Source organism: Onychomys torridus, chromosome 20 (genome assembly GCF_903995425.1).
Source record: "Onychomys torridus chromosome 20, mOncTor1.1, whole genome shotgun sequence".
Classification (NCBI taxonomy): Eukaryota; Metazoa; Chordata; class Mammalia; order Rodentia; family Cricetidae; genus Onychomys; species Onychomys torridus.
The window spans coordinates 45,933,540-45,960,592 of NC_050462.1; the positions used below are offsets into that span (position 1 = coordinate 45,933,540).

The 27,053-nt window shown below is 45.6% G+C and overlaps 1 long non-coding RNA gene across 1 annotated transcript; it reads left to right on the top strand.

Moving 5' to 3' along the window:
• Positions 1-1,397: 1,397 nt before the first annotated feature.
• On the top strand, positions 1,398-26,180 carry LOC118570825. The gene is made up of 4 exons (XR_004943259.1): positions 1,398-1,584; positions 14,110-14,222; positions 22,980-23,047; positions 26,153-26,180. It is a non-coding gene; the product is annotated as an uncharacterized LOC118570825 (long non-coding RNA).
• The last annotated feature ends 873 nt before the right edge of the window (positions 26,181-27,053 follow it).

Here is a 27,053-nt window from a genome sequence, read left to right on the forward strand (position 1 = left end):
TTTTCGAGACAGGGTTTCTCTGTAGCTTTGGAGCCTGTCCTGGAACTCGCTTTGTAGACCAGGCTGGCCTCGAACTCACAGAGATCCACCTGCCTCTGCCTCCCGAGTGCTGGGATTACAGGCGTGCACCACCACCGCCCGGCCGGGCCTGATCTTTCTAATTAGAATATATATATTCTCCCCCCCGAGACAGGGTTTCTCTGTGTAGTTTTGGTGCCTTTCCTGGAGCTCACTCTGTAGACCAGGCTGGCCTTGAACTCACAGAGATCCACCTGGCTCTGCCTCCCAAGTGCTGGGATTAAAAGGGTGCACCACCACGGCCGGGTTAACCATGTGCGGTTAAACATTTGAGTGTTCCAAAATGGATCAGGATCTTTGAGAAGGCCTAAGAATATGACTTTGGCCAGACACAGTGAGTTCAGCACCAGCCTGGTCTACAGAGTGAGTTCTAAGATTATTTTGGGTGCAGGAGTTGCAGTCCTAGCTTGTGGTGGTACACACCAGAAATACCAGCCCCAAGAAGAATGAAGGACTCCAGAGCCAGAGTCCATCCAGCCTGGGCTCCACAGTGAAGTCAGCATGGGATTACCAGGAGAGGCCAGCCTGGGCTACACAGTGAAGTCAGCATGGGATTACCAGGAGAGGCCAGCCTGGGCTCCACAGTGAAGTCAGCATGGGATTACCAGGAGAGGCCATCCTGGGCTGCACAGTGAAGTCAGCATGGGATTACCAGGAGAGGCCAGCCTGGGCTCCACAGTGAAGTCAGCATGGGATTACCAGGAGAGGCCAGCCTGGGCTGCACAGTGAAGTCAGCATGGGATTACAGGGTGAGGCCATCCTGGGCTCCACAGTGAAGTCAGCATGGGATTACAGGGTGAGGCCATCCTGGGCTCCACAGTGAAGTCAGCATGGGATTACAGGGTGAGGCCAGCCTGGGCTCTACACATGGCGAGGCCAGCCTGGGCTACGGGTGAGTGGGGCCAGCCTCAGGTTACTTAGCCACACCTCCTCTCCGGCCCTCCCTAATCACAGTGCGCGGGCTCGGGGCACGGGGGGCCCGCCCTCAGGGGCAGCACAGCGGGGCCACGCGCGGCGGGAGCGCGCGCAGGGGCAGGGGCAGGGAGGGGGGAAGGAGCGTGCGAGCGTGCGAAGCCGGTGGGCCCGGGGGGAGAGAGAGAGAGAGAGAGGGGAGAGGCGCCCCACAGGAAGCAGGGACGCGAGCGGCGCAGGACGCGCTGACGCCCACGCCGGACGTGGTGACGTAGCGCGCAGGCCGCAGCGGGGGGCGGACTCCGGGCCTTTCTTCCCCTTCTGCTTCTCCCCCTCCCCGGGTTTGGCCCCCTTCTCTCCCCCTCTCCCCTCCTCCCCGCGCCCCTCTCCCCTCCCCCGCCCCGCTCCCCTGCCTCCCCGCCCCGGGCCCCCGGGGAGGACCCTCCCCTCTCCCCCCCCGTCCGAGAAGAGCCCGCCCCCAGGAGCGCGCCGCCGCGCCGCCGCCGGCCGTCGGGGCCGAGCCGCAAGCCGAGCGGCCGTGGGCCCGGGCGGCGGGCGGAGACCGGGCGCCCTCCCCGCTCTGGCCCCCGTGAGGTGAGGCCACCTCCGGCCGGGGGGCGGGCGGGCCGGGGCGGGGCGGGCGGGGCGGGCGGGCGGCGGGCGGGCCGCGGGGGTGGCCAGGCAGGGCCGCAGCGCCCGGGAAGGGTCGGCCCCGCGCGGGTGGACGGACGGACGGACGCGGAGCGGGCGCGCGCGCAGCGGGGCCGGGGGCCGGGGGCCGGGGGCGGCGCCGCCACCTGTGGCCCGGGCCGGGGATGCCCGGGGGTGCCCGCCCCGCTCGCCCCGGAGCCCTCGGGAGCAGGGGACGCCCGAGGTGCCGGAGTTTGCCCCTGCACGCGCGCGCCTCGGAGGAGTTTGGCCCCGGGCTGCGGGGGGATGTTGGGGAGCTTGAAGAAGTTGGGCCTGTGCGGGGCCCGCAGCTCGTGCGTCCTCGTAGGGCTGAGCTTTTTTTGTTTGTTTGTTTGTTTTTTGGTTTGTGTCCCCTTTCCCTCCACGCGGGTCACCGGGAGCCTAGTAGCTGCGGAGACTGTGGACTCCCAAGTGAATTGTTTTGCACGACGGTGCCTGGCCGCATCGCAGCCCCCTTACCCCACCTCCTCCCCGAAGAGAGGAAAGAGGGAAAATTTAAATCCAGATCCCCCCCCCACACCCCCGAATCCCCGCAGGACTTGAGTCACCTCCACAGTCTTAGCTGATTTTGGGAGGCAACTTGGAGGCTGGGGGATGTGACACGTACCACTAAAGATCACAGATTCCTAGCCTTTTTATTGTGTTTCTAGATAGTCAAACTGACATGCCAGTCATGTGTGGCCTCTTTTCCAAATGCATTTCTCCTTACTTCAGAAAAGACCCATCCCCCAAGACTGGGGCATGGAGATAAAAGTTGGAGGAGAGTGGAAGGATGTGAATTACGTTCTTTCCTTTCACTTATTAGATGTATTTTTCTTCCACGGTGGTTTCTAGAACAGAGAACCTTACCGGAAGGGCTGATGAAATGTCAGCGAGAGTTAAACTTCAGGAGTTGAAATCCCAGCAGGGCAGAGGCAGGAGGATCTCTTGAGTTCTAGGTCAACCTAGTCTACAAAGCCAGTTCAGAACAGCCAGGGCTACGCGCACGCGCACGCACACACACACACACACACACACACACACACACATACACGCACGCACACGCACGCACGCACACACGCGCACACACACGCACACACGCACGCACGCAATTCTAGTTGTTTTGTGCCAAATGACCTGCAGAGCTTCAAAACTTAAAATTGATCAGATAGTCTGCTGTGATGAGACCTGTAATCATCCCTTGGAAGGTGAAGAGGGGGATCCAGAGTTCAAAGTTAGCCTAGTCTACATAAAGAGTTGGAGGTCAGCCTGGGCTACACGAGACCATGTCTGAGTAAACAAACCAAACCAAAAATAAGTAAAAAATTCGCCTCATAAAGTTGGTAGAAGTGGTATAGACCTGTAATTCCAGCGCTAGGGATCCAGAGTTTGAGGCCAACCAAGAGTGTAGGGTTGAGTTCAAACCTAACCTGGTTTCTGTAACAGCATCCTGTTTCAAAAATAACAAATCAGCAACAGTAAAAATAAATAAGTAAATCAATGTGATAAAAATCATATGCCTTGGCCTTAGATTTTGGTTGAGTTGGTGGAGTCTTGCCTAGTATGCCCAAAGGCCAGGGGGTCATTCCCCAGCATTATGTAAAACCAGGAGGTATAGTACACTCTCCTGGGATACCAGCACTCTGGAGGTGGAGGCAGGAGGATCAGAGGTTCAGGATTGTCCTCCACTATATACACAATTTGAGGACTGCCTGAGGAGAAACAAGAGACCCTGTCTCCAAAAAAAAAAAAAAAAAAAAAAAAAGGAATCTGGAGAGGGATGGCTTCCTGTTCCAGGGTAAGACCTGGTTCTAGTCTTTGTCTGCTGACTGAGACACAGTCTCACACGAGCCCAGGTTGTTCTCAGACTCAGGGCAGTCTTCCTGTCTCAGCCTCTGGGCACGAGGTTCCATGTGTGCACCGTGATGCCCTGCTGAAAACTTGATGCTTGTCTCTAACACTGTGGATCAGTAGCACCATCTCCCTAACTCACACACCCATCTCCTGGTTATTGGTAGGTGACTCTAGCACAGAGACTCCACACTTCTGTGTTCTTGGGTCATCTCACCTCTGTCAGGTTTGGTTGGTACTCCAGGGACCCCAACGGGGTCATTTCCTTGGCTCTGAATTGCAAAGGATTTGTGAGATTCTTGTCTCCTGACCTCACCTGTTACTTTGTGTAAGTTTTAGTCTTTCCTGTTAAAATGAGGACAGATTTTTTTTTTTTGGTTTTCTTTTGTGAATTCTGTGTCCTCATCACTTTTGCATATTGAACATGCAGTCAGTGCTTGACAGACTCGATGTTTATTGACTGACTAGTTGAGAGGGACTGATGGTGCCCAGTCTGCCCAGGAACTCTTAGGCACTATTGAACTGCCTGTTTCAGCCTATGAAACAGCTGGGGTTACAGGCTCCCTGGCTTTGTTTATTTTATTTTTTATTTTTATTTTATGTGCATTGGTGTCCTGCCATGGTTGCCAGATTCCCTTGGAACTGGAGTTCCAGCAATTGTGAGCTGCCATGTGGGTGCTAGGAATTGAACTCAGGACCTCTGGAAGAACAGCCAGTGCTCTTAACCTCTGAGCCATCTCTCCAGCCCCTGGCTATATCCTTGTGAATTTCTGGTAAGATTTTGTAAGGTTTTCATTGGAAGAGAATATTTTTCCCCTGTCACCTCTTAGGATATTTTCTTTTTTTACAGATGTATTTTATTTTATGTGTATGAGTATGTGCCACTTACTTGCTTGGTTGGTGTCTGCAGAGGCCAGGAAGGGCATAGAACCATCTGGAACTGAAGTAGAGACAGTTGTGAGTTGCCTTGTGGGTGATGAGAACCAAACCCAGTCCTCCACAAAAGCAACAAGTGCTCTTCTGTCTCCAGCTCTGTGGGGATGGTCTTAGATCTCACATGAGATTCACTCATTGCTGGCTGAGACAAGTACGTCTCTGCAGTCTTGGCCTCAGCACAAAAGGTGATAGTTCTCCATCTCTGTAGATAAAAATTGAGCTAAAACTATAAAATTTGCTTTTTCTAACAGTGGGGGATTTGGCCTTTAGAGAACGTTTGCTCCCTTCCCTAGCATTTTTAGCTGAATTCAATAAATCTACATTAAGTTTGAGGATAAAAGAAGCAGGCCTGTGAGTACTGTGGAGCAAGCCTCATCTTTTCCTCCTCGGTCACCTTCTCTGACCTGGTGGCAGTGGCTTGGGTGAGATTGCTCTCTGGGGCAGTTCTTGGCTACTCTTCAGTTCAGGAAGGCAAAGGATGAGGTATCTTTTTTTTTTTTTTTTTTTTTTCCTTTCGAGACAGGGTTTCTCTGTGTAGCTTTGGAGTCTGTCCTGGAACTCACTCTGTAGACCAGGCTGGCCTCGAACTCACAGAGATCCGCCTGCCTCTGCCTCCTGAGTGCTGGGATTACAGGCTGTTAGTAGTTGTGAGCTGCCCAACATGGATGCTGAGGGCTGAACTCAGGTCTTTATAAGATCAGTACATGCTCTTCTTAACCACCTAGGCTTTTCTTCAGCCCCCACCCTGTTTTATTTTGTTTTTGTTGTTTTGAGACAGGGTCTCACTATGTAGCCCAGGCTCACAAAAGATCCTCCTTCCTCCGACTCCCTTGGTGCTGGGATAGCAGGTGTGAACCACCGCCGACCTCACCTATTAGTAATTTTGTTTATAAATAATTTCTAATAACCTAGACAAATGGGTAACAGTGTCTGCCAACCTTCTGTTTTCCCCTTTTAGGGCTTTCCCTAGCATTTCTAGTAAGTTTTTCTCCAGGCTCAGAGGTAGTAAACATTTCTATGTCACAGATAAATAAATAGGTGCGGATAATGCTCTGTACAGACAGTTGCTGAATCAGCATGCTTCTTACTGTGCCTGGTTTCTTCATGAATGCATAAGTTTTCAGGAAAAGGTGGAGTAAAAAATACTTTTGAATTTACACATATGAATATATGTTGTGTGTATATATATGCATGTATACAGAGAAATAGAATGAATATGTTTGAGGGCACATTTGCCAAGGCCTGTGTGTGTGTGTGTGTGTGTGTGTGTATACATACGGTAGAAAACAACTTTGTGTGGAGCGAGTTCTCTCTTTCCACCTTACCATGGGTTCCGGTTGAGACAAATGCTTTTCCTCTTGAGCCGTCTCACTGGCTCAGTGAAAGGTAGATTTTTGAGGAAGGAAGAAAAGTGTTGTGTTTTGGTTATGTTGTTCTGGTAGGTTCACAGGAGAGAATGTTGTAAAATTATCTAATTTTCCTTTTAAGTTTTTATTTTTTATTTTTTTGGTTTTTTCCGAGACACGGTTTCTCTTTGAAGCATTCCTGCCTGTCCTGGAACTTGCTTTGTAGACCAGGCTGGCCTCAAAGTCACTGAGATCTGCCTGCTTCTGTCTTCTGAGTGTTGGGATTAAAGGTGTGCACCACCACTGCCTGGTTTAAGATTTTATTTTTTTTTAATGACAGTTCTCGACTTGGTAGCCCTGGCTAACCTGATCCTATGTAGTCTAGGCTGGCCTGGAATTCACAGAGATATGCCTGCCTTTGTCTCCTGAGTGCTGAAATTAGACATGCACCACCACTCCCAGCCAAAGATTTTATTTTATTTCAAAATTGTGTGTATGTGTGCTTATGTTTATGTGCCAGTTTATATCCTGTGGCGGTCAAGAGAGGGCATCCAGTTCCCTGGATCTGGAGTTGCCTGTGGTTGTGGTTGTGAGCCACCAAACATTGGTGTGGGAACTCAGTTGTCAAGCTTGTCAGCAAGATCTTGGCCCTGGAAAGGTGAGCTGAAAGGCAGGCGTGAGGGTCGATGTGTATCTGCCCTCCTGCCACTCAGAAGGCGGCAGGGCAGGAAGATGGGATCAGTTTGAAGCTGTCCTGGGCTACAATGCTAAAAAAATCAAAGGAGAAAGGACCGTGAGTGTGACGAACGTTGTCCCTTCCACGGAGTGTGTGCCAGACTCAGGCCTTCAAGATGTGTCCATGAGTCCAGTTGGTGTGCTAATTTTAGGTCTTTGCATCCAGTGCCCCGAGTATTCCCTGAGCTGCTGTATCCTCACCTCTGTGGAGACACTGCACTTGACGGTCAGTCTAGCTGCTGCAGCAGCATAGCACTCTCCCTGTCTCCGTCTCTCTCTCTAGAAGGCACTCTGTCCATTCCGTCTATTATGTGGGACCTTATTTGTTTGTTTTTATAATTCAGCACATTTTAAAATATATATATATATTTTTTGTTTTTGTTTTTTAAGACAGGGTTTCTCTGTGTAGCTTTGCACCTTTCCTGGAACTCACTCTGGTAGACCAGGTTGGCCTTGAACTCACAGAGATCCGCCTGCCTCTGCCTCCCGAGTGCTGGGATTATAGGCGTGTGCCACCACCGCCTGGCAAATAATTTATTTTTATTTTATGTGCATTGATGTTTTTCCTGCATGTATTTCTGTGTGAGGGTGTCGGATCTTGGAGTTACAGACAGTTGTGAGCTGCCATGTGGATCCTGGGAATTGAACCTGGGTCCTCTGGAAGAGCAGTCAGTGCTCTTAACTGCTGAGCCATCTCTCCAGTCCCTCTGTGACTTTATTTTTACAAGCAGATAGGGAAATTTTCTTAATTTGGCCTTTGTTTTGAGTTTCCTTAACATATTTTCTCCTACACTTAAAGACAATCAGGCAAAATCTGTTAATTATGGAGATAGGAAGGTAGCTTAGATTTCTTTGTTTTGAGACAGTCTCTGTGTGTAGCCCTGGCTAGCCTTGGCCCTTCTGCCTCAGCCTCCTGGGTGCTGGGTGACAGGACTGGGTGACACCATATCTGGCCAGTTCTAACGTAATACATAGAATAAGCTGTTTTATCTTCATTAACTGCTTTTGTGGTGCTACTTTTGGTATACTGGTATGTTTCACATCATAATATCATTTTTTTGCAGTTTGTTGTTATTATGGGGTGTGTGTGTGTGGTAGTGTCTACATGCTGTGTTGTGTATGGAGTTAGAGAACAACAGGGAGAGCTGGTTATCCATCCTGTATGTGGATGCTGGGAATTCAGCTGCATCTACCTGCTAAGGCATCTTGCTGGTCTCCATTATTATTATTTTTGAGACAGCTTCTGTAGCCAAGGATAACCTTCAACTTCTTTTTTTTCCAGCATCCTTTGCACTGACCACATTGCTGCTGTAGTCTCAGAGAGGCCTCTTGGCTAGTCGGGTGTGCAGACACTGGACTGCCACACATTCCTGTCTACCTGCAGTCTCAACCTTCAGGTTGAAACCAGTAGTGTCTAGGATGGTTCAGATTCACAGGTCCATTATGGCCAGGAGATGCTGCTGCCCTGTGATGGAGTTCATATCCCTCCTGAAGTTTCAGATGTATCTAGAACTGTGCTTGTTGAAGGACCTTGGCCACGGATGTAATCTGGCCTTTAGGCATTTAACTGTTTTTAAATCAGCAAGTGTGCAGAGGACTGTGCTGCCTCTGTTTGAGGTATATGCCAAAAAGAATATGAGGACCGTGCTCTGCCTTTGAGGATGCATGGCCTTGTTGGGAGAGGAGACAGAGTCCTGGAGACATTGTATGTGTATTAACTAGTGTGAAAAGTGTGTTTCATGGAAATTGGTTCCTTATGAAATAAACTGCCCTGAAGCCTGAAAAAAAAGATTGGGCTGGAGAGATGGCTCAGAGGTTAAGAGCACTGACTGCTCTTCCAGAGGTCCTGAGTTCAATACCCAGCAACCACATGGTGGCTCACAACCATGTGTAATGAGATCTGGCACCCTCTTCTGTATACTAAATAAATAAATTTTAAAAAAGATTTATTTATTATGTATACAGTGTTCTGCCTCCCTGTATACCTGCAGGCCAGAAGAGGGCATCAGATCTCATTACACATGGTTGTGAGCCACCATGTGGTTGCTGGGTATTGAACTCAGGACCTCTGGAAGAGCAGTCAGTGCTCTTAACCTCTGAGCCATCTCTCCAGCCCTAACCTTCAACTTCTGATCATCCTGTGTCTACTTCTCAAGTACCGAGGTTGTAGCCATATGCTACCATGTCCATATCTTTTTGTTGTTTATGTGGTTCTGGGCCTTGAACCCAGGCTTCAAGCATGCCAAGCAAGCACTGTGTCAACTGAGTTATATCTCCAGACCTGAAATTTATTGTTAGTAATAACAAAACCTGTATTTCATAATCTCTAAAGCACTTTTGTCTTTGCCAAAGGTTTGATTAGGACAAGCAAGTTGGCCCAACAGTTAAAGGTACTTCTTACTGTTACTCGAGTCTGGGAACCTGAGTTTGATTCCTGGAATCCACCTAAACGTGGATACAGAAAACTGACTTCATGGAATGATCCTTCCCACCAAAAATAGATGTTTAAACAAACATTCCCCCCCCCAAAAAAAAAACCCTCAAATGAGCCTTAATGTTATACCAGTGTGTATGTTAAAAAGATAAGTTTGGTCTGGCTGTGACACGCCTTTAATACCAGCAGTTGGGAGGCAGAGGCAGTCAGATCTCTGTGAATTCAAAGCCAGCCTGGTCTACAAAATGAGTTCCAGGCCAGCCAGAGCTACACAGTGAGACCCTATTTCAAAACAAAAGAAAATGAAAAGGACTAAGTTTTAAGTATGCAGTTCATATTTTTGTTGACATTGTTTCATGTGACATTTGTAATTTATTCAGGGTTTTAGCATATGAACATCATTGTTGCCTCAAGTAATCCTTGGTATCCTGGAAGAGTGGTTCAGATTTAGGAATGCTTTTGCAGACTTAATAATTAGGAAGGAAGCAATTAAGGAGATTCCAATACAAATTCAATACTGGTACAATCCCAGGCTGGCCTGGAACTCACTGTGCAGCTCTGACTGGCTTCAGACTTATAAGAACATACCTACCTAATCTCCTAACTCCACCTTTTAAAGTTATCTTGTTTGATGTCTGTTTTCTGACGTACACCTAATGCCTACGAGAACAGAAATGTTCTGTATTTTATGAACTGCTATAATCCTAATGTCCACAATCATTCCTCAGTGTGCACTTCTATGTTGTCTGCAGGAATGAATGAAGGAGCACACACATGCATGCAGTTTGAGTGTTACTCTGTAGGTCTGTGTTTGGGCTTAGGATATACAACCTATAAACCATATTTTAGCCAAGCTCCAGGGCTTGTGCTGTCTCTGGTTAGCTGTCTTAGGTAACATCTCAGAAGCAGCACCATGCAGTCTGACACCACTGATGACTTTACCTTGCGTCTGTTATTATAAGCTGATATTTTGTGGTTTTTGCCCTCAGTGCTGACCACTTAGCTCTAGGCTCATTCTTTCTTTGGTATTTGAACGTCTCCATTTGATTCTCACATAGCACCCCAAGTTCACCATGGCCAAACAGAAATATTATGAGGAAACTAGGGGTATAGCTCACTTGAGTGGGGCACTCAGGAGACATTGGTCTTGATTCCTGAATACCAACAAAACAAACAGAAAATAAAGGAATATTTTTGTTTTGTTTTGTTTTTTTGGGTGATGGTGGCAGTGTGGTGCATGTCTTTAAGCCCAGCACTTGGGAGGCAGAGGCAGAGGCAGTCAGATCTCTGTGAATTTAAGGCCAGCCTGGTCTACAGAGCAAGTTCCAGGACAGCCAGGGCTGTTACACAGAGAAACCCTGTCTTAAACCTCCACCCCCAAATATAGTCTTCTCATGGAAATGGGTTCTTACTCCTGAGTAGTTCTTCCTGGGAACAGTACCTGTGAGTGACTAGCAGCTTTATAAGCTGGAAAGCTGGGTATTAAAAAGTGAGTCTTTTCTACTCGAGTCTCTAGCAGTCATAAAGGTCTCATGTGGCCACGTCTGTACTGTCTCTTCAGTCTTTCTCCAGAGTGGTGCTGCTGCTTTAGTTCAGGATGCCGCCAGCTCGCGTCTGCACAACTGGGATGGCTTTAATTGGCATCCTCCTTCCAGTCTGTGCAGACGTGATGGGAGTGGGGAAGGCTCCCAAGTGGGTCCAGGAGAGGATCTGAAGCTCAGGCTTCTGTTCTGGATGACTGGACTGCGTTACTAACTGAAAGGAGAGAGGCAGATTAAGGGTTAGAGCAGTGGTTCTCAACCTTCCTAAGGCCGTGTACCTTTAATACAGTTCTCACGGTGTGGTGACCCTTCCATAAAATTAGCTGGGCAGTGGTGGCGCACCCCTTTAATCCCAGGGCAGGCAGATCTCTGAGTTTGAGGCCAGTCTGGTCTACAGAGCTAGTTTCAGAACAGCCAGGGAGGGCTTCACAGAGAAACCCCCGTCTCGAAAAATGAAACAAAACAAAAATTATTTTCGTTGATACTTCATAACTGTGATTTTGCTGCTGTTATGAGTTGTAATGTAAATATCTGATATCAGGATAGCTGATATGCAATCCTTGTTCTGGAACTCTGAATTTAGACCAGGCTGGCCTTGAATTCACAGAGATTTCCTGCCTCTGTGTCCCATGTGCTAGAATTACAGGTGCATGACACCACACTTGGCTTACCTTCTCTTTTCCTGACAGTTTCATGTAGCTCAGGCTGGCCTGGAACTTGATCTATAGCTAAGTTTGACCTTGAATTCCAGACCCTCCTGTCTCTGCTTCCCGAGTGCTGGGATTATCATTTCTTTATGTAGTGCAAAGGAGCAACCTGGGCTACTAAATGAAATCGCCAGACGTGGTGCTTACACAGTGAAGTCAGTTAGGTCAGGTGATGTGAATGAACAAGTGGGAGCTAGCACTACAGCTCCGTCGGTACAGGGTTTGCCTAGCGTGGTGTATTGCTAGTTCCTATGCATTCATTCATATTCTCTCTCAAGAGAGTTCACTATGTAAGCTACCCCGTTTGGCTGTCTTAAGATTGATGATTCTTGTTTTCCTTAGGAACCATTTGTTGATGTTTTGAGACAGGGTTTCATGTAGTACCCCACACTGCCCCAGACTTACTCTATAACAGAGATGACTGTGAACTTCTGATCCTCCTGCCTTTACCTCCCAAGTGCCTTTCACCTGTGTCCTTGGCATCCATTGATGAGTCTTTTTTTTTTTTTTTTTTGGTTTTTTTGAGACAGGGTTTCTCTGTGTAGCTTTGCGCCTTTCCTGGAACTCACTTGGTAGCCCAGGCTGGCCTCGAACTCACAGAGATCCGCCTGGCTCTGCCTCCTGAGTGCTGGGATTAAAGGCGTGCACCACCACCACCTGGCTCCATTGATGAGTCTTATCTGAAGCTTTCATTAAATTGGTGATTTCAGGATGTTGATTTTCAGATTGTCTCATTCCCTTTACATTTACTAGCTAGATGGTTTTGTTTGGAGAGTACTATAGAGTTGATATTTTTCTTTTTTTTTTTCTTACTGTGTGTGCAGTATATGTCTGTGTATGTAACTGCCTGAAAAGATAACTAGGACCAATGGTTATACACCCAAGGTTGTCCTCTGGGCCTCCATACACATATGCACACACATAAGTACACACACAGTGGTGCATACAGACACTTTATTCCCCTCCCAAACTCAGTAATTTGTAGTTCCTAGTTGTCAGTGTTAAATACAGTATTGACTATTAAAAAGAAAAGAGCATTTGGAGCTGAAGAGATGGCCTATCAGTTAAGAGTGAGTACCCACGTAGGCTGCTCATCACAGCCCGTAACTCCACCCCAGGTGATCCAACACTCTTAGGGTATCTGTGGTAGGCACAGCACTTTTGTGCACATAGACACATAATTAAAAATAAAAGTAAAACTCCTTAAAAGAACTGTAAAATTTGGCCAGCAAAATAGTTCAGGAGGTAAAGGCACTTGCTGCATGTTCTGTAACCTGAGTTCCATCCCTGGAATTTACATGGTGGAAGGAAGAGTCAACTCTTCCAAGTTACTCTCTGACCTGGTCATGCCAGATGTGTTACACGACCCCCTCCACCACCCCATAAATACGTACCCTGTAAACATGGTTTAAGAATAAAAATGTTAAAAATTCTCAGTTTGGTTAATGGGAGCATCTTAGGGGTGGCTTCTCTGTCCCTTTGGCACTCCACTGTCAGCACCCCATGCACTTTCATGGGCAAGGTGCTCTTAGTTAACTTTGTACTCCACTTGCCCCGGGCCTGGAGCTAATCACTTGTGAAAGAACCCGATTCCTCTAGTGGGGGATAGTTCCTTCACAGGACAGTTATTTCTTAATTGTCCAGCGTCTATTCTTTGTATTTCATTTCATCAACTGGGTCTTGTTTTTGATGGAGGGAAGGAGGATGAATTGCAGCTGTGTTTGTTCCCACATGTACTTAGGCAATGAGGTTTCCAAACTAAACTACTTCAGAGGAGGAACTCCAATGACTGACTTAGGGAAGAGGGCTAGGCTTGCAGTGGGTCTTCCCGTGTTGTCCGTGGCTCCCCCATCCATCCCAAGTGGCATTTGGTCATGGTGTTTTATCACAGCCACAGAAGAGTAACCAGTACACCCCTGTTTTGGTGTTGACATACAAAAGTAAAAATAAATTATCATGTTCTTACTTTTTAAAAAAATTTTCTGAGACAAGGTTTCTCTGTAGCCCTGGCTGTCCTTCCTAGAACTTACTTTGTAGACCAGGCTGTCCTTGAACTCACAGAGATCTGCCTGCCTCTGCCTCCCGAGTGCTGGGATTAAAAGCATGCCCCTCCACCGCCCAACTTAAGTTTTTATTTTTCTTTTTTGTTTATGGGTGTTTGCGTGTACATGCATGTCTGTGTACCACTTGTATGCCTGGGCCTATGGAGGCCAGAAGAGAATATCAGATCCCCTGGAACTAAAGTTACAAATGGTTATGAGCCACCATGTGGGTTTTGGGAATCAGACCTGAGTTCTTTGGAATAGCAGCTAGTTCTCTTAACATCTGAGGCATCCCTCCAGCTCCCCTTTACGGTTCCTTTTGAGACAGGGTCTCTTGTAACCCATGCTGGCCTTGAGCTCCTGATCATTCTGCCTCAGCCTCCCAGGTGCTGCGATCTGGGGTGTGAGCTACCACAGCTGGCTTAGTATTTTAGTCAACACAATCACTAGCCTGTCAGTTGATTGTATGACATGTGTATTTCTTACCCTTCCTGTGGTTGTCTGCTCCCACATGACTAAAGACATTAGCTGCCTGGCAACATAAATCACAGATATTAAAATGAATTGCGTGTCTTCCAACTATTTCCTATTGCTTGGCTAAATTTAGAACTATATGCAACGTCTGTAGAATTGAAATCTCTGGGGATTTGGTAGCTGATAGACAGTGTTCAGCTCTCAGAGTAAGGGATAATATATGTGGCTCCAAAGTGATTCTTGTGCTGTCACCCACATCACTTAATTAAGACACAGACCAGTGAAAAGTCAGAACTATTCTGAGAATTTTATGTCACTGCCTTGTTGCTGAAAGCTTATTAGGGCTTGGCCTCAGTGTAGTGAAAGACTCTTTCTTCTTCTCAGGTGAACTGCCCGAGGCTACCAGTGTCCTTCCTCAGTGTCTCAAAGTCCTACTTGATACAGTTCTTAATATTTTACCTGGATGGATGAGCCAGCATATCTGAGCTAGAAATCAGGTGAGCATTACTCTGGGGCCTTATGGGTAAAGTTTATGATGTTTGCATTGTTTTGTGAGTTCACACTAGGGTTAGTAGTTTGAGCAGAAATTTATCTGTGTACACACAGCTGTCCATGAAATGTGGAGATCCGCTGATGTACATGTGTGGAGCATCAACATAAGAAAAGGCAGCTCTGGGCTGGAGAGATGGCTCAGAGGTTAAGATCTCTGGCTGCTCTTCCAGAGGTTCTGAGTTCAATTCCCAGCAACCACATGGTCGTTTACAACCATCTGTAATGAGATCTGGTGCCCAGTTCTGGTTTGCAGGCAGAACACCATATACATAATAAATAAATTAAAAGAAAAGAAAAGTCAGCTCTACGGAGTGAGCACTTTGAGTAAACAGTTTAGGGTAAATATAACTTAGAAGAGAAGATAGCTTTACTTACAGCAAACATGTTTAATCTATCGTTTGGTGGTAGGAAGGTGACGCTATTACTGCACAGTAAGAAGTTCTGGGGATATTTGAGAGTGCAAAAATGCACCATAAACGGAGGAGAAGAGTTATATAAATAGAATGTTGTATCACTGAGATCCTAAATTTATGCACATGGTGAAATGTAAAAAAAAAAAAATTAAAAGTAAAGCCCCCTTTTATTCTTTTAAAAGTTATTATGAGGCCGGAGAGATGGCTCAGTGGTTGAGAGCACTGGCTGCTCTTCCAGAGGACCCAGGTTCAATTCCCAGCACCCACATGGCGGCTCTCAACTGTCTGTAACTCCAGTTCTAGGGGATCTGACACCTTGACACAGACAGACAGACAGACAGACATGCAAAACTGCCTATTGTTCCAGAAGACCCAGGTTTGGTTCCTAGCACCTCCATGGTTGCTCACAATAGTTTATAACTCCAGTTCCAGGGGATATGACTCCCTCTTCTGGCCGCTGCAGGCAACACAGGGACATGGTGTACAGACACACATGCAAAAGAGTAACTAATTAAAAAAAAAGTTCAAATAGAAAACAAATAAACCAAAACCTATAGTGGACAGTAAGGAACTTTGGCTTGTGTGCATTATATTTATCAATATTGAACTTTACTAGGGTTTAAAACTAAGAAAACAATTAAATATTAATTCATCAAATATAACAATACACTTCTTATATATTGATATCTATAATTTGGCGTGTACATGTATGCATAAGGATGCCTGTACCTGTGCATGCACATCTGGAGGAGGCCAGAGGTCAACATTGAGTGTTCTCTAGTCTGCCTTTTTTTTTTTTAAGATTGGTTTTATTTATGTGTATCTGTGTGTGCTCATAAACATGTGTGTAGGTACTTGGGAGGCCAGAAGAGGATGCTGTATTCCGTGGAGCTGGTGTCCATGCTTTTGTGAGCACCTGATGTGGGTGCTAAGAACCAAACTTGAGCCTTTTGTAAGTGTTAACAAGTATTCTTAATGGCTGAACACTTCTCCAACTCCCCTCTGCCCATCTGTTTTTAAAATTTATTTATATTGTCTTCTACTTTATTTTTTGAGCAAGTGTCTCACTGAGCCTGGAGCTCACTGTTTGAGCTACAAGGCCAGCAAGTACCCAGAGTCTGCCTGTCTCTGACTTCAGCCTTGAAGTTGCAGATAATGTATGACTCTGCCTACATTATATATAGGTGTTAGGGGTCTGAACTCACATCCTCATGTTGGTACAGGAGGTGTTTTACCCACTGAGATTTCTCTCCAGTTCCTATACCTTAAAACAACAACAACAACAACAACAAAAAAAAAAAAAAAAAAAAACTTTCAAAACAATTCACTGAGGAAGGCAGGTATTACTTTATTTTAATTTTTTTTTTTTTTAGTTCTATATATCAAACTTAGGGACTTACATGTACTAGGGAATCACTCTACCACTGAGCTATATTCCTGACATTGTTTTATCATTTTGCAAATCTATAATATATAACTTAATAGAAGACAATTGGATTCTTTTGTTGAAGTATATGAAGAAAAATTTTAATATCTCCTTCATTAATTATGAACAGTCTTCTTTGATACTATATCAGGTATTGTATAAGTGAGTAAATGGTTCATCTCTCCCTTCTTCCCTCAGTCTGCCCTTCGCTTTTCACTTCTGTCTGTCTGGTTCATGCTGGCCTTAGACTCCTTGTAGCTCACTCTTCAGGTTTTCCTCCTTTGGCCTCTGGAGTGTCGGGGTGATGGGCATGTGCATTGTTGAGTCTGAAAGCATTAGTAGAGTTTTGTCCTTGGTGACATTAAAATTTATTTGTGTGTCTGGGGAGATAGTTCTGTAGGTACATGGCTCTAGCTTCAGTCTAGGTATTATAGCTATCTGATAAACGGAATAGATCTTTACCCATGAGTGATTTGGAAATACTATGAATTGGTCAGCTGATAACCTTTTTTTTTTTTTTTTTGGCCTTTGAGACAAAGTCTCACTGTATATCCTTGGCTGGCTTGGAATTCATTATGTAGATCAGGCTTGCTTTACACTCACAGAGGTCTGCCTGCCTCTGTCTCCCAAGTGCTGGGATTAAAATTATTCATCTACACACTGGCTCAGATTGACAAGTATTGATTCACTGAGTGATACAGACCTTCCCAGTATTTGACCCAGTTCATTTGTGAGTATATATGTGAAGTGGAAGTGTGTGTGTGTGTGTGTGTGTGTGTGTGTGTGTGTGTGTGTGTTAGAGGAGAGAGAGACGGGAGAGAGAGAGAGAAGTATTTTATATTTACTGTGCTGCCAAGAATAGTAAGTACATGAGTGTGAGCTGGAGAGATGGATCAGGGGTTAAGAGCACTTGTTCTAGCCAGGTGGTAGTGACGCACACCTGTAATCCCAGCACTCGGGCGGCAGAGGAAGGCAGCGAGTTCGAGGCCAGCCTGGTTTACAGAGTGAGTTCCAGTATAGCCAGGACTACAGAGAAACCTTGTCTCGAAAAACCAACAAGACAAAACAAAAACAAACAAACAAAAAACCCAAAACAACAACAAAACACTTGTTCTTGCAGAAGATCTGTATTTCATTCCCAGCACCCACATGGAAGTTCACAGTGTGTATAAATCCCGTTCCATGGACTCCAGCACCTGTTTCTGCTCTCTGCAAGCTCCAGGCGTTTGTACTCATAGACAGATACACAAGCAGAAGACTCACACAAGAGAGAGACAGAGAGAGACAGAGAGAGACAGAGAGAGAGAGATAGGAAAGAAGGAAGGGAGGGAGGGAGGGAGGGAGGGAGGGAGGGAAAGCGAAAGCAAAAGCGTTCCTTTTAAAAAGGCATGAACACGTTTGATGTGATTTGATGGTTTATGCCTGAAGTCGCAGTGCTTGGGAGGCTGAGGCAGGAGGATTGCTGTGGGTTCCAGACCAGCTTGGGTTATAGAGTGGGACACTGCCTCAAGCAAAGGGGGGTCGTGAGGAACAACACATGAATGAAGGACAGAAGTTATAGCCAGCCTTCCTTAATTTTGAGTTCCACATTTGTGGATTCAGCCAAATAACAGTGAAAACATACTCAGGAAAGAGGCCAGGCATGGTAGAGCATACCTGCAATCCCAGCACTGGGAGGCAGAGGCAGGTGGGGGAATCTCTGAATTTGCCAACCTGGTCTACATACAGAGTTTCAAGCTAACCAAAGCTAAATGATGAGACGCTGTCTGTATTTAAAAAATAAATAAATAAATAAATCGTGGGCTGGAGAGATGGCTCAGTGGTTAAGAGCACTGACTGCTCTTCCAGAGGTCCTGAGTTCAATTCCCAGCAACCACATGGTGGCTCACAACCACTTGCAATGAGATCTGGTGCCCTCTTCTGGCCTGCAGGGACACATGCAGGCAGAATACTGTATACATAATAAATAAATAAATCTTAAAAAAAAAAAATCAGAAAAACTGCAGCTGTACCAAACACGTTTTCCCTGATTGTCTTGTAATCAATACTGCATAACAACTATCTACATAGTAGGAGATATAATATAGAAATGATTGAAATATATAGGTAGGCTGAGTGGTGTGTATCCCAGCACTTAGAAGACTAAGAATGTGAAGCTGCCTTAGGTAGGGTTCTCTCGCTATGAAGAGCCATCATGACCATGATAGCTCTTATGAAGGAAAACATTTAATTGTGTCGCTTATAGTTTCAAAGGTTTAGTCCATTATTATTGTCATGACCAGGTTATGGTGGTGTGCAGGCAGACATGGTGCTGGAGAAGGAGCTGAGAGTGGAGAACGGAGCCACATCTGATCCCGCAGGCAACAGGAAGTGGTCTGTCTCACTGGGTGTAGCTTAAGCATAGGAGACCTCAAAGCCCGTCTCCACAGTGACACGCTTCTCCAACAAGGCCATGCCTCTCACTAGTGCCAGTCCCTTTGGGGGACCATTTTCTTTTAAACCACCACAGAAGCCTGTAGCTGGAGTTTTCCTGGGTCCACCTGGCTCCTGCAGCTGCTCAGACCCAAGTAAACACACAGAGACTTATATTACTTACAAACTGTATGGCCGGGGCAGGCTTCTTGCTATCTAGTTCTCATATCTTAAATCAACCCATTTCTGTAAATCTATACCTTGCCACGTGGCTCTAGGCTTACTGGTACTTTACATCATGCTCCTCATGGCGGTGGTGGCTGGCAAGGACTTCTGACTCAGCCTTCCTCTTTCCAGAAGTCTCCTCTCTGCTCATTCCACCTAATACTGTCCTTCCTGCCTGGCTACTGGCCAACCAGCACTTTATTTATTAACCAGTCAGAGCAACACCTTCACAGCATAGAGAAAGACATCTCCAGCAGAAGCCAATCTGGGTTATAACAAGGCCCTCAGTTTTCACCCCACCAACGTTTGTAGCTCTACAGAGTATATGCAAATACACTACTTAATGTAGAGGACTTGAGTGTGTGGAGGTTTGGTCATCTGTAGGAGCTCGAGGGCTGGTGTGGAAGATGAGAGCGGCTGTAGGGTTGTTAGCCTTCACTGTTTGACTGTGCTAGGACTGCACTGAGAACGTTCCATATGCTGTCAAGCCCTTCACTACTGAACCACATCCCAACCCGTTCCAGTGTTTCTTTCCTAGTGAGATGTTCTAGTTTAGTTTTAAAAATTGAGTGTGGATGACAGGGATCTCCAACCACGGCTGGTTTTGTTTCATTTTGTCTGCAGTGCTCGTGTATGGCTTACCACTAAGCTACTTCTCCAACGCTACTGTTACTTTGGATTAACGGCCTACCTTGACTTCCGTGAGCACACTAGCAGTTTTACTACAGTGGCATCTCTCTGTGTGAAGAAGACAAATGAGGTGGGCCTGTACCCCCTGTGCTTGGGGAGGCTCAAGTGGAAGGATGGCAAGGGCAAGGCACACCTGGACAACTTACTAAGAGCTTGTCTCAAAACTGAGAGCAGAAAGAGGGCCGGTGAGGCATTTCAGTGGGGCTGCAGACATGATTCAGCAATGAAGAACATTTGTTGCTCTCCCCAGACACCTGGCACACACGAGGTGCACATACATACATGCAGGCAAACACACATACATAAAATAAATAAATCTAGAACCAAAATACTCCAGTGGTAAAGAGTTTATGTAGCACGCACAGGCCTTGGGTTCAAGCCCCAACACCTTCAAGACAGAGTAAGTGCAAATAACATCTTCGTGTTGCTGTGACACTGGTTTGACCTCTTAGGTCTCTTTTTTTGTTTTTTTTTGCAATGTTGTTCTAGATAGAGGATGTATTGTATATTCAGAGATACTGAGGTGAGAGAAAAAGCCCAGATATGCTTGCCTCTGCTTCCCAGGTGCTGGGATTAAAGGTGTGTGTGCCACTATGCCTGACATAAAACATAGTTTTATTTTATTTTATTTTAATTTTTTGGTTGGTTTTTCAAGACAGGATTTCTCTGTGTAACAGTCCTAGCTGCCCTAGAACTAGCTCTGTAGACCAGGCTGGCCTAGAACTCAGAGAGATCCCCCTGCCTGTAGCTAGGGTTTTCTCTCCAGGTCCCACCAAGCCTGGCAGTCTGACAGTCCACTTATAAAATGATCACTCAGACGCTTATATTATTTAAACTGTTTGGCCTAATGGCTCAGGCTTCTTGTTATCTAGTTCTTACATCTTAAATTAACCCATATCTATTAGTCTGTAAGTTGCCACGTGGTGGCTCATGGCTTACCTGTACCTTATATCTCTCTTGTCATGGCGGCGGCTGGCAGTGTCTCTCCACCTCAGCCTTCCACTTCCCAGAATTATTCTCTCTCCTTGTCCCGCCTATACTTCCTGCCTGGCTACTGGCCAATCAGTGTTTTATTTATTAACCAGTCAGAGCAACACATTTGACATACAGAACATCCCACAGCACTTGCCTCTGCCTCCTGAGTGCTGGGATTAAAGGCGTGCACCACCACTGCTCGGCAAAAGCATAGCTTTAAAGTTGACTGCACATAATTTATTTCTGAACTCATGGATAGAAACTCATGATGAGAAAAAAAGGTTAGTTGGATGAGATCACAAAAGCACTTGCTAAGCAGTGTAAAATAAATATTCTCTGGCCAGTGAAAAATCACTGAATGATTTTTTTTTTTTTTTCAAGACAGGGTTTCTCTGTGTAGTTTTGGAGCCTGTCCTGGAACTCACTCCATAGACCAGGCTGGCCTCGAACTCAGAGATCCATCTGCCTCTGCCTCTCGGGTGCTGGGATTACAGGCGTGCGCCACCACCGCCCGGCTGACTGAATGGTTTTTTAAAGAGATATTTGTGAGTGTTGCTGGGTGTTGCCTGTGTGGATTATAACACGTTTCTGTTTTACAGTGAACGTTCTGACTTCTCTGATGCTAAGGAGGCCAGTGGGAAATGCTGAGCTTGAACACTGACTTGCTCATGGAGGCATAGAAGAGTAACTGCACGGAGCAGGGCAGTGGGGCATGGCTTCCCAACGCAGTGCTGAGTGTAGTACATCTGTGTCTAGATGAGCTAGACTGGAATACAATCACTGCTTCTACCCAGTCAGCTCTGAGCGTTAAGTCCCCTCAAGCAATGTTGTTGAGACAGTTTTCTTTGGAAGTAAACCTACTGAACATCAGGAATGCTCTAGACTTCTGGGCCTGAAGGCGCAGGCCTGTACGTAATCCCAGCATTTGGAAGGCAGAGACAAGAGGATCATGAGTTTGAGGCCATCCTGCTGTACATGTTGTAAACACGCACAATAATAATAGCAAAAAGGAAAAAGAAATGCTCTAATATATTGCATAAATGACTTCTTGCACTATTGACTTCTAAAACCATAGATTTGTATTCTCTGATTTGTTTGTTTGTTCTAGAGAGGATTTCTCTGTGTAACCACCCTAACTGTCTTGGTACTAGCTCTGTATATCAGGCTGGCCTTGAACTCACAGAGATCCGCCTGCCTCTGCCTCCTGAGTGCTGGGATTAAAAGGCATGTGCCACCACTACCTGGCATAGTATTACCTGCTTTTAAGTTTCATATTAATAGAACCATATATCCTGTTTTGTGTCTTTTTTTGTTCAACATTGTCTTTGAGCTTAGTGAATATAGTTGTTTATAGCAATGGTGTTTTCTTTATCATTGCTTTATAATAGTTGATTGTCTATCCATACCATATTTTTCTATATAGTGTTTGTTGCTAGTCTGGGTCATTATGGATAATATTACTAGGAATATTTTGTACATGTTGTACAATGTTCTTGTTTTGTGAGACAGAGTTACTTTTAATGATTATATATACCTTGGCGTAGGTTGCTAGGTAATAGGCTCTATGTATATTTAGCATTAGTAAGCATTGTCAGTTTTCAAAAATGACTGTATTAATTTAGTCTTCATCAGTAAAGCTAGGAGAGTTCTGATTGTACTGTATCTTAAAGCATATTTTTGAGATAGGGTCTGTCTGGGATCACAGGCATGTCACACCCTGCTGTGCTACTCTTCTCTCCCCACCTTTTTTAAGTTACTGTTGGAATGAAGCATTTTGGGTCAAAAGATGAAGAATTTTTCTGTGGTTTCTTAGCATGGCCAAGGACTGATGTTTTGATTATGCAGCTGTTTTCCAAATCACCACCACAAATCACTTGTTTTCCAAATCACCACCATAATACATTACCTGTTCTCCAAATCACCACCATAACACATCACCTTTTGTCCAAATCACCACCACACATCACCTGTTCTCCAAATCACCACCACACATCACCTGTTCTCCAAATCACCACCACACATCTCTTGATGCTGAAAAGATTAGTTTCTACTTCAGGTAATTTTGATGTTTATTTTAAAGTTGGTAATTACTCAGGTTAACACTTTGGTCTTTTTATGGGCTCTCTTCTAGCCTTTCTATGGCTAATCCTTTGAAGTTGCTAATATGGGCCTAAAGTAATTATTTTTGGTGGGGAGTTTGGGCAAGTAAAGACATGGCAGGAAGGCTCCGTAGTAGAAGAAGGTGTGTCTAGGCCGTAGCTGTCTTGAATAGACAGTGTTTTTATCTGAAGTAAAGAATCTTCAGCAAGGCTAGATGTCACTGACTTGTCTGTCAGGAAGAACAACAAAAGTCCTGGGTGACTTGTCATCCTGTACAGTGAGCCCCTTGCCCTGTGTTGACTGAGTCTCATACACAGCTGTCTCAGCCCAGACACTGGGCAGAGGTGAAGAGGTACAAAAGGCTCCACTGTGGGTCTTGAGCGGGATCTCTTTATTGCTCATGAGGTCTCAGTGTGTTGATATTTAACATTGCTTTTAACTTTTGTTTTTGTTTTTTTGAGGTTAAACTTGTTTCTTAAATGAGACGCCATCCCAGCACTGGACTCATGGGGACTGAGCGTTTCCTCAGGTAATAACAGTCAACATGTATGAAGTAGTTTCTCTACTCCAGGCGGCAAGCCAAGCGTTACACTGCCTCCTCACTTAATCGTCACCTAACCCTGTGTAGTTGGAAATAGTATTGTACCCATTGACTAGATGAGGGGATTTAAATTGAACTGAGTTTTAAAAGCCTTTTGCTGCATGCAGTCCAAGTGGGGGATGCAGATAGTTTGGGATAGATGATGTTATTTGTTCATCTCTAGTAAATGCTGTGAATATACAGTGGTTTGGATTGAACTACTGAATTTCTTGTTTTGTTTTTCAAGACTGTTTCTCTGTTTAACTTTGGAGCCTATCCTGGAACTTGTTCTGTAGACCAGGCTGGCCTTGAACTCACAGAGATCCTCCTGCCTCTCCCTCCCAGGTGCTGGGATCAAAGGTGTGAGCCATCATGTCCAGCTTGAACTACTGAAATTTCTTAACTTTTCCACTAGTAAATGCATCATACTTTAATTTTTTTGTTTTTGTTTTCTGAGACAAGGTTTCTCTATATAACAATCCTGGCTGTCCTGGAACTCGCTCTATAGACCAGGCTGGCCTCGAACTCAGAGGTCTACCTACCTCTGCCTCCTGAGGCCTGAGACTATCACCGCCTGGCATACTTTTAATTTTTTAAAGAAAATATTTTTTGTTTTATGTGTACAAGTGTTTGCCTGCATGTATGTCCATGTATACTATGTATGTGCCTGGTGCCTGCATGTATTATATGAGTATGTGCCTGGTGCCTTTGGAGTCCAGAAGAAGGAATTGCATTATCTGAAGCTGGAGTTACAAATAGTTGTGAGTGCTGATGTGGCTGCTGAGAACTGGACCCGGGTCCTCTGTAAGAGTAGCCAGTGCTCTTAACTGCTGAGCCATCTCCCCAGTCCTTACAACATACATTTTGCTTTTCTCTAAAACAGCAGACATAGTTTTGGTAAAGAACAATCCAGTGCTTGAGACAGGGTCTTAGTAGGTAGCCTTGCCTGGCCTGGAACTCACTATATAGACCAGGCTGACTCAACCTCATGAGATCCGCCTGGCTCTGCCTCCCAGCTGGGATTAAAGGTGTGTGCCACCATGCCTGGCTCCAATTTATCTTTTTTTTTTTTTTTTTTTTTTTTGAGCTGAGGATCGAACCCAGGGCCTTGCGCTTGCTAGGCAAGCACTCTACCACTGAGCTAAATCCCCAATCCCAATTTATCATTTTTAACTCGACAAATTTTCTAGAAACTGGGAGTGGTGGTATATGTCAATAATCCTAACTATTCAGGATGCTGAGGCAGAAAGATCACACATTTGAGACCTGCCTGGGCAACTATGCAAGACCTTGTGTCAAACAAATTGAAAACAAAACAACCTACTACATTTATTAATTCTGTGTGGGGGTATGCTGAAGTACACATGTGGAGGCCAGAGGACAGCCCGTGGTATTCTCTTTCCACCATGGATGGGTCTCAGGAACTGAACTCAGGTCATCTCTGTTCCAAACAAATGTTTAGAAGGCAGCCAGGGGCTCACTCAACCGAGTAAGATTACTTGCTGCTTTTCTAGAGGGTGCTAGTTCAGTTCCCAGCCCCCATGTTGGGTGGCTCATAGCTGTCTATAACTCCAGCTCCAGAGAACCTGATACCTTCTTCTGGCCTCGGTGGACACCTGCATACATGTGGTACACAGACACACACACACACACAAATAAAAATGTCTTTATTTATTTTTAAGGCAACCAAGTGTGGATGGCTCACATTTGTTATCCTAGCTGCTCAGAAGCTGAGGTAGGAAGGTCATAGGTTCAAGGACTATCTGTCCTTGTGAGTGTCTGGCTGCCTCTCAGAAAAATATTACAGGGACCAGGGATGTAGGTAAGTGATAGAGGCCTTGCTTGCCATGGGAAAGGCATTAGGTTCAGTCCTCAAAAAACCACTGTTTTCTAGGACCAAGGCTATAACTTAATGATAAAGCCTTTGTTTAGCATGTGAGAAAACCTAAATTTGGTCCTGGGCACTGAAAAAAACCAACAAAACAGCAACTCTCTTAAAAAAATATATGTAAGGATTGTTTCTTATGCAGCCTCTTGTTGATTTCCTTTCTTGAAATACGGCTTTAAGGAACCTAGTTATGACCTCTCCCATTTCTTTTTTTGATGGGGGTACTGTGGATTGAGCACAGAATATTTCTGACTTGGTTATGTTTACTATTGCTATGATGAAACACGTGACCAAAAGCAACTGCAGGAGGAAGGGGTGTGGCTTACATTGAGGGAAGCCAAGGCACTCACACAGGCAGGAACCTGGAGACAGGGACTGCTGCAGAGGTCATAAGGTGCTGCTTGCCGCCCTGCTTCCCATGGCTTGTTCAGCCTGCTTGTAGCACTCAGGACCTCCTGCCCAGAGATGGCACCAGCCTGATCTTATGGAGACATTTTCTCCAGTGAGGTTTCCCTGGGTCTTAGATGACATAAACTAGCCAGCACAGTTGCCCAGGCTGGCTTCGATCTCTGATCAGGCTGGCTTTGACCAGGATCCATGTGTTCTGAATAGTTGTGCCCAGCTAATACCATTACTTCCGGAACCACTTCTTGTACCTACGTGGAAAAGCTAGAGGTGGTGTTGTGTTGCTGCGTGCCTGTAATCCCAGCATCCGGGAAGCTGAGCTATTGCTGAGCTTCCTTGACTCGCTGTTACCGAGGTTTTAGTTTGGTCCTCTTAACAGTAAAGTGCTACTTAAGTTGGCTGGTTACAAACCTGTGTGTGGCCTTTCACCTGGTGGGCAGGTGCTCTACTGTTGACCCACATCCCTAGCCTTTGGAGTTTTGAAATAAGTCTTTTTTCTGGATTCCGGGTGGTCTGGAACTTGTTCTATAGTCCAGCCTGTTGTTAAATTTGGTCTCTCTTGCCTGTTCCTTCTGAGTGATAGGATTACAGGCCTGCACTACCAAGCCCAGCACCTCCCTATGGTTTTTGTTTGACATGCCTTCATGACTAATGATGTAGAGTGTTTTTAATATACTTTCCATTTATTTATGTCCTTTGGAAAAGTGTTTGTTGAACTTTTTTGTCTATTTCCTAAATTTCCTATTTTTACATTTATTTAGTGTGGGGGTATTTGTGTGTGTGTGCGCACCTGTGCCATGGTCTACACGTGGAGGTCAGAGGACACCTGAGGCAGTCAGTTCTCTCCTGTCATGCGGGTTCTAGGGGTGAACTCAGGTGGTCATGCTCGACAGTAAGTACCTGACATTTCTTAGCTAGGTTGCTTGAGACATGCATGGGGTCTCCATAGGTGGACTCCACAGACTGGCCTCAAATTCACGGTCTTCTTGCTTTAGCTTTCCACACTCTGGGATCATAGGTGTTTGCCGCCATGCTAGGCTTCGTGTTTTGTTTTGTTTATTTTTTTTATGTGTGTGAGTGCTTGGCTGAATGTGTGGATTCAGTGCCCATAGAGGTTAGAAGAGGGCATCAGCTCCTTTGGGGCCGACATCACAGATGCTGTGAGCCACCATGTGGGTGCTGGGACTTGAACCCAGGTCCTCTGGAAGAACAACCAGTGCTTTTAACTGCTGAGTCATCTCTCCAGCCCCATTATGCATTTTGCTTTGTTTCCCCCCACAAGGGCTGGAATATGACTCAGTGGTCGAGGACTTGCATACAAGGCATGGCTCTGGGCCCCAGCACCATGAAGAACTGGACAGTTGACTTATGCATATGCATGTGTATGCATTAAGTGCAAGTTTCACAAGGAAGTTTGCATGCTAAACAGCCTGGGCTGCATGTGAGGTTTCCATTGTTGAGGATTGTTTTTAGAGACTTGATAGTATCCTTTTGACACAAAGATTTGAATTTTTACGACATCTAATTCATTTCTATTTCATTTTCACTGTATGTGTGTGAGTGTTTCGCCTGCATGTATGTCTGTGCACCACTTGTCTGCAGTGACAGAGAAGGCAGGAGGAGGGTGTTGGAGCCCCGGGGACTGGACTTTACAGAAGGTCG